Source organism: Triturus cristatus, chromosome 12 (assembly GCF_964204655.1).
Source record: "Triturus cristatus chromosome 12, aTriCri1.1, whole genome shotgun sequence".
Lineage (NCBI taxonomy): Eukaryota > Metazoa > Chordata > Amphibia > Caudata > Salamandridae > Triturus > Triturus cristatus.
The window spans coordinates 580,504,050-580,512,155 of NC_140595.1; the positions used below are offsets into that span (position 1 = coordinate 580,504,050).

General features: G+C 42.9%; 1 long non-coding RNA gene across 1 annotated transcript in view; it reads left to right on the plus strand.

Annotated features, from left to right (window-relative positions):
• LOC146776301 (uncharacterized) overlaps positions 1-3,302 on the plus strand; it is a 66,501-nt gene extending 63,199 nt beyond the window's left edge. The window contains exon 3 of the long non-coding RNA XR_014972414.1: positions 2,599-3,302. This is a non-coding gene — a long non-coding RNA (uncharacterized LOC146776301). The remainder of the gene's footprint in view (positions 1-2,598) is intronic.
• Positions 3,303-8,106: the final 4,804 nt, after the last annotated feature.

Consider the following 8,106-nt stretch of genomic DNA (forward strand, 5'->3'; position numbering starts at 1 on the left):
GCTTTGAAGGCATGGAACAATATTACGTTGGAGGGGATGGGATCCTGAGGAGGTGTGGCCTCACCTGCCCTCTCCGTGGGATTAAAAGAAGAGAATATATCAATAATTTTACTGTGAAAAAAGTCAGAGAGGCCGTCGCAGAGTTCTTGACTAGGTTTTGTAAGGCAAGTAAGGGCTGTCGGTTTAGTAAAATTCTTCACGATTTGATATAATGTTTTGGCCGAATTTTCCGCAGTAATAATTTTGTTGGAAAAATATTCTTTCATAGTGGCCTTTTTGAGTGTGTGGAATTTTTTCACAGCAGCTCTGTAAATAACAATAGCAGAAGGGTCATAAGTTAGTCGCCATCGACGTTCGAGCTTCTTACATTTACTTTTTTCTTCACGTAGCATTGGAGAGAACCAGGGGGCAGAGGGTTTTGAACGAGCCGAAGAGATGGGTTGTAAGGGGGCAATAGTGTCAACAACTGAGGAGAGGTACATATTAAACTTCTCAACATCGGCGTTTAGATCATCCGAAGAATGCCATTTCAGGTTGGCCAATTTGGGCTCGATTTTGTCACAGGTGACTTTATACCACTTTCTCCCCAAGTCCTCCTTCCTACTGTCAGTGGCCAGCAGGGGAATGGAGGTCAGGTTAAACGGGATTAAAAAGTGGTCGGACCAGATCAGGGGAAGCGGCCGCAGGGTAGTAAGGACTGGTAGGTTCGTGAATATGTGGTCCAGGGTGTGACCCGCATTATGCGTAGGACCGTGAATTCTCTGGTCTAGGTTTATACCCTCCGGAGTTTCTACTAGAGACCTCGCTTTTGGGCATGACATGTCCTCAACATGCAGGTTGAAATTGCCTAGAATGGTAAAGTGGGGATGTTTCAATGATAGGTCTGCTAGGGTCACTAATAGCTCCGAGAGATACGAAGGTTGTGTGCCCGGAGGGTTGTAAATCAGGGCTCCTGCAAGAATCAGATGCGTTGAGTCTGAAATACTGAAATACATGGCTTCGATAGGGCCGGAATTTGCTAATTTCCTAGATGTGACGTTCCATTGTTTTCGCAATATTATGGCGATTCCTCCACCCACTTTGGTACCTGGCCGACTAATCCCAGCAAAGTGGTAGTCCAGGGGGATTGCTAGGGTGATATCAGGTTTGGAAGTATCTTTAAGCCAGGTCTCAGTCAGGAACATCAGGTCCCAAGAGTGAGATGTAAGAGATAGCCAGATGTCGCCCGCGTGTTTTGGGAGAGACCGGCAGTTGAGGAGGCAGGCTTTCATTTCTCTAGGTGGTGCTTGGTGTGGTTTCTCTATGCTACATACTCACGGACTATCTGATACATAGGCGAGAGAGAAGGAACAATCCTTACATACAAAGTGCTTAGTAAGTAGCTGTGCAGGGTTGCATTTGGTGTTCCCACAGCCGGGCAAAGGCCTCAGTGCTAATAGTTGAGACCTCGACCAGCAAGTTCGCCAGGTTGGGGGGCCACCGGCAGCACGCCCGTCACAGGTCGCGGCACAGGCGTGGACGGGCGCAGACGGGCTTGCCTTAGGCGCGCCCGCTGCGCGCGTCCGGAAATGCATCTCCTTAAGTGGCTGACGCACTGACCCCTGGCTCCACCCTCCCAGCGTGGTGATTGGTCGCCCTACCCTCCACAACAATCGGGCAAGCCCGTGGTGGACCGGGGTAGGAGTGGAGTGAGTGAGGCACACAGAGGCAAATGTAATATATACAGGCAATGTTAAAAGCAATTTTTTAAATCTGTAGGAAACAGCAGCACAACCTGTAGCAGCTAGCGCGACCAAGTTCTAGCGCGCGTCCCAGCAAACAGGAAGCAGCCTTGCCTTAAGTGGCTGAAGCGCTGACCCCTGGCTCCACCCTCCTAGCGTGGTGATTGGCCGCCCTACCCTCCACAACAATCGGGCAAGCCCGTGGTGGACCGGGGTAGGAGCGGAGTGAGTGAGGCACACAGAGGCAAATTTAAAATACACAGGCAATGTTAAAGGCAATTTTTAAAATCAGTAGGAAACAGCAGCACAACCTGTAGCAGCTAGCGCGACCAAGTTCTAGCGCGCGTCCACAGCAAACAGGAAGCAGCCTTGCCTTAAGTGGCTGACGCGCTGACCCCTGGCTCCACCCTCCCAGCGTGGTGATTGGCCGCCCTACCCTCCACAACAATCGGGCAAGCCCGTGGTGGACCGGGGTAGGAGCGGAGTGAGTGAGGCCCACAGAGGTAAATTTAAAATACACAGGCAATGTTAAAAGCAATTTTTAAAATCAGTAGGAAACAGCAGCACAACCTGTAGCAGCTAGCGCGACCAAGTTCTAGCACGCGTCCACCTTACTGTTGGGATTCCAGGACTCGGCGCAAGACACAGCAGGAAAGACACTTGAACATTATTAATATACATAGTGTTGTAGGAGGTACATTATTAATGTTTTTCGGATACGTAGGATGTCTTTTGATTAACATTTACAATCCCTGGCATGTTGCAAGACTTATTACTTCTTACTTTATTCGAAATAGTAGGGTTATACATTGGGGGTAATTAAGAACTCTGTACAAAAAAAATAAACTAATTTGTGGCCCTTTTTCCTAACAAACAGACGGGATGTACAATGTCGCCTACAGAAGATTCTGGAAGTTTGAATTGGGGATTCAATTTCTTTCCATACCTTCGTTGGATTTTTGGGCGTTTTTAGAACGGTGACTTACCTTTTAACAAGGTCTTCGGATTTCCATACAAATGGAAGGACTTCGCTGGAATACCACATTTTGGCTACAAACTTTGCAATTGGAGGCGTTTTTGGAACACTATTCAAGGATTAGCACCTAAATACAAGGGCTTTTTGGGAAAGAATACATTTTTGGTTTCAAAGTTGGACAGTGGAGGCGTGGCTTGGATACCAATCAAGGAATTAAAGGACAATTTTGGGTTACAGCGTAGGATTTTTGAGCCCTACTTGCAATACATAGGGGAAAAAACACACGGAGCACGGGAAGGTGAATGGTGATTTTTTGGTGTTGCATACAATGGAAAAAGGACTCTTGGTGAACACATGGAGAGAAGACATGGTCAAGTGTTGAAGAAAGAAAACTTCATACAGTAATTAAGTTCCATACATTTATCTCGAAATTTTACATGCACATGATTGAATTGTTATTTCATTTCACTACTTTTTTCTGTTTTGTTGTTCACTATTTTGCGTTGTTTGCACAATGCTGAGCCCTTTTTGTCAAATTTGCACCTTGACCACTTATCACTGCAAATTGATATTGATGCTGCTTAGTATCATTTGATATACCTGACAAAATAAATATGGCTTCATTTCTGATCAATGCTGGCCATATCTTTCTTTACTTATTGACTTGTTGCAGATAACTATTGTACAAATGCTGATATTTTGTCAATGAACGATACCTTCATCATATTTTCACAGCATCCTAACTTAACATGCTGCAGCATGCACATTCATCCCATGTATAGGCACATTAAGTCATTACAACTCACCTAGCTAGGAAGGATTCTGGTGCCATGTGTAAAGTTTGCAGATGTCGTCCAAATGTTTATCAACAAACTTGTGGCTGATGAAAGCAGAGAGATCATTACATTTTCATACACTTGCCATCTTTGGGTAAGTGATTGTTCGGTTTGTTGGTTGGATGGTATTGTGTGGGTTAATAGAACAGCATATTTGGGAAGGGTCTGGTTGTCATGCATGAGGTGCCCCAAATGTGTGGTGTAGCCTAATCACAGTCTGGAGTTTAATACATTTATCAATTTATGTCCACATTTGGGTAGACTACAGAAATATTTCGGCTTACATTAGGGATGTTAAATAGGAAAGTACGAAGATTGTTAGGTAAAGGAATTCAGTATGTGTGCAATGGAAGCTAGGTAGTCAGAAGCCACAGACAACGTAAAGAGTTGTAGTGCTGCCAATAGTCTTGCCGACATTTCCTTTGTTCGATGGGAAATACCTGGGTTTAGACTACCTGCTAACAATTGTGACATTCGCATTTTTTGGTAACTTTTCTCCTTTCGCAAAATTTCTAAAAAATGGTAGAAATTAGGGTGAGGTTTGCCAATACTGTTGTTTAATGAGTTGTGACATCCCTCTATGGCATTGTTTGTCTTTTCTCCTCCCTCTAAGCAGGTCAAGTATCAGTTCCACCAGTCCACAAGTAAAACGTGGTTTCCTCCTGCGACCCGAGCTGCTTAAATGGCCAATCCATGTCTCTTGGAATTAATTTAAAATTGGTGCCAATTTTTCTTCGTTTGACATAAAGTACTCTGACTCTGTAATAGATGTGTAGTACTCGTCTACACTGTCAGGAGGAACAAAGCAAAGGGCAGTTTGTTTTTTAAGCTCAAACTGTAGTTTGCTGTCAGACACATAATCCTCAATTAGGGATGTTGTTTTAATTTTACGACAATACGCCTGAGAAAAGTGGAAAAAACATCCTTGGATTTAGGTATCCATGTACAATTTGGTTATAGTATTCATCATTGGTAATTCAAAGTCCATGACTTTTGTTTGGAATTTTTGATTTTAGTACTGACAAAAGTTCAGTATACGTTGACGATTGTTTGTCTCGTAGCAAACTGTACACTAAAGGAACTACTGTGTTGTTAACGTAGCCGTGAATAGTGTATATTTGGGTGAAAGGGGTGGGCGTACTTTTAAACGTATCATCCAAACATCACTGTTCTCCAACCTATTTAGGTTACGGGGGGTGCTAAACATTATAATTCGCTTTAGAGGGTTTTGATTGTCATGCAATATGAAAGGTTCGTTTGAAACAGTGAGAGAGAGTTGCTGAGGAATAGATATATCCGAAAAGGTTTGTGGTGTAACTCGTTTAGGGTTATTTGCCTGTTTCTTACATTGGATAATTCTACGCAAGTTTGGAATAGTGGGGATACTACTGGCAACATGTTCAGGAATGTGTTGGGATACCTCCCTTAAAATAGCGCCGCACGGGTCAATGGAGTTGCCTGCAATCACTGTCATTTCATTTATTGATTATCTCACTTTAAAAGCTGTTGCAGAGGCAGAGTGGTTATGGTCTGTGCTTCTTAAAACTGAGTCACCCAGAGTAGCCGCTCTGCCTCTGCAATGGCTGGAGTAGTATTGCACGCACCTCCAATAACCCCGTGGCTCCGAATGTCTATCCTTACAATATACATAACAACTGTGTGTTAGTAGCCGGTTTCCTCTGCTGGAGGTGATGTATTTGACTATCTTTGGAACAGACTTTAGCTCTAGGTACATTACTGCAAGAAAAGGAGACAATGATGATTTCGATTGCACCGATACCCATACACAATTCGGGGTACATTACAAATGGCGCAAATGTTTCTTGACCTAGCACCTATAAACATTGTAGCGTAGCTCTTTGGGTCCGTCTGTTTCAATTTATTAGCTGTGCCAAAAATGAATAGGTTCCCTCACAAACTTTTTCAATCTGTTTATCTTTTGTACTACTGTGCTCTGGCACTTAGCGATGACACAAAGTTTACCTAGCCTTGAGACTTTGGTCGATTTGAGACTCTGTAACAACAAAAGAAATATTTTGTTTGCAGGGTGATTATTAGTTTGGTAATTTACATAGTATGTTTAAACTACAGTTGTACTAAGCGAGAGAACACTGATATTAAATGCCATGGTACTATGCAACACATTGGGTTCAGAGCAAATTGGATGGCGTAAAAGCCCTTATCAAATGCCATTCATGTACCTGTATAGCTTTTGTGAGAGTTGTATTACTTTGTGGTTAGTGTGTCGACATGTGGATACTTGGATGAAGCTTGTCGCTGTTGATGGCCTATTTTGGGAGACAAAATTGGTATTATTAAGTAGTAGGGTCTATCGCATAACAATTACGTTACACCAGTTTTGAACTGCCTTTATCGTACTAAAACTATATCGAAAGGACATTTTTTACAGAGAGTATAGCATGCACTTTGGTCCCGAACGCCGGCCTGTGCCCTCAACAACTCTCGTGTTCGTTCACAAAAAACTTGGCTTTGATTTACAGTAAATGCTATAGGTTCTGGAACAGTTATTTTACAAGTTGGGATGTAGCATCATGATTACACGTAAGCTGCACTTTCATTCACAGAATGCAGTGGCCTATGCTTCTATAGGGCACTGCGCTATGTTTAAGCTGCATTATTATGTTTTTGGCTAAATGTACAGACTTAGGAGTAGGTAGTTCCAGGCCCTGGCAGCGATGTAGGAGAAGGAGTGGCTGCAACAAATGCGTGCAAGAGCGAGTAAAGAGAACAGGGGTCTAGAGGGATGGTGGAAGTTCACTCGATGGTTGATGTAGGCAGGTCATAGGTCATGGGGAGGTCACAGGTGAGTAGCCAAACTCTATAAACCCCTGATTGATTGGCTAGAATTATTATTGTACATATTTCAGGTTTACGGTAACTTTATTTTGAATATATTTAATGTACAAAAGTCACCACATCAACGGGAGTTTAAACCATGTTGGAAGCCCCCAGCAGGGTCAGGCATTTCGATGATAGGATGAAAGCACATGAAGAAAAAAAACATACAAGCATTTGCCACTTTGCTAATTTGTAGTTGGCAGCGAGGTTATAAAAGATGTACATGTGAAGCTGCTGTGCCCTTGAACAGAAAAACATATACAAAAAATGTTAAAGAAAAATATATTGGCCTACAAATGCATGGCAGGTAACTAAGTATCTAGGTTACTTTTCTATTTTTTAACTAAAATTAAACTACCTTTGCTAACACCAGACATAACAAGCATTTGCAATGCAATAGGTCTCGCATTACTGATAGTTTGAGGTATTGCAAATAATAATGCAACACCAATTGCTCATATGTTCAGTAATGTGAGACCTAGCGCATTGCAAATGCTTGAGTAGTGAGCCAGGAACCAGCATTGTAAGACTCAGTGCAGTACCATCAGCTGCTCCTAGAGGTCCTAGTGAGCAAGGCACCAGCACCTCCTGTCTAGGTGCAGTTCCGCAAGCTGCTCCTAGAGGTCCCTAGTGAGCAAGGTACCAGCACTGCTTGTCTAGGTGCAGTACCGCAAGCTGCTCCTAGAAGTCCCTAGTGAGCATAAACCTTTGGTCACATATGGTACTGCACCCTGCAGAAGATATGGTAAATCCACAATACCCATAATGCATTACATGCAAGACAGTACCACAAGTACATTCAAATAGCTGTATCCATATATACAATTAGTAGCTTTGAAATGTGACAAAATAATTTTTATATTAATTCCAGATTAGGTTGCACTTTATGAGGAGCTGATAAAGGGAAATTTATAGAAGGTCTACTATAAATGTGAGATGTGCTAGCGAGTAAAGTAACCACTGCCAACCTAGTTTAGGACCAAGTGAGTGTCCTGTCTGAAGGCCTTTAAAACAAAAATGCCTTGAGGCTGTAATTAAAACCTAGGGCGTAACAACACATGTAACATGGGTGTCATCATGGGAGGTTACAAGAAGAGACAAGGTGGTACTGAGGAGGGACTACTAAGCCTAATTACAAATGAAAAGCCACCACTTACAAAGAACAGAGACAGTCAATTAAAGATGGGCGGAAAGTAGGCAGAGCTTTATGCCCATATTCTGAATACAGCATATCTCAAAGAGACAGCGCAAGCGCTGCCCAGGCGAGATCTAAAAAGCAGACAGACAATACATTCCCATGTGATCTCCAGACAGCCTCAGCTTGATGCCCAGTACTTTTTTGTTCCCTGTGCTAGGGTGCACTTGTTGGAAATATATTGATTTCATGTGTGTGTCCAGTTGTGATCTCCTAAAGTGATCTTGTAGATGTATCCTGGTATATGTCGGGTCTCGTGGCTCAGTGGACTAATGCATCAACTGCAGGGGCCTGTGTTTAACCTCATGGTCACAGGTTCAAATCCCGGCGGGTTCACTCAGACTTTCATCCGTCTGAGGTAGATAAAATGAGTACCATTGAGTTGGGTAACAATACAAATCTGTTATTCAGCGCCAAGATACCCCATTAGGAGTGAATGTGCGCTTTACAAATACATGTGTTATGATATATACATCCTATAGCCCTCTCTAAGTGAGCCTAAACCATAAATGTGTGTTC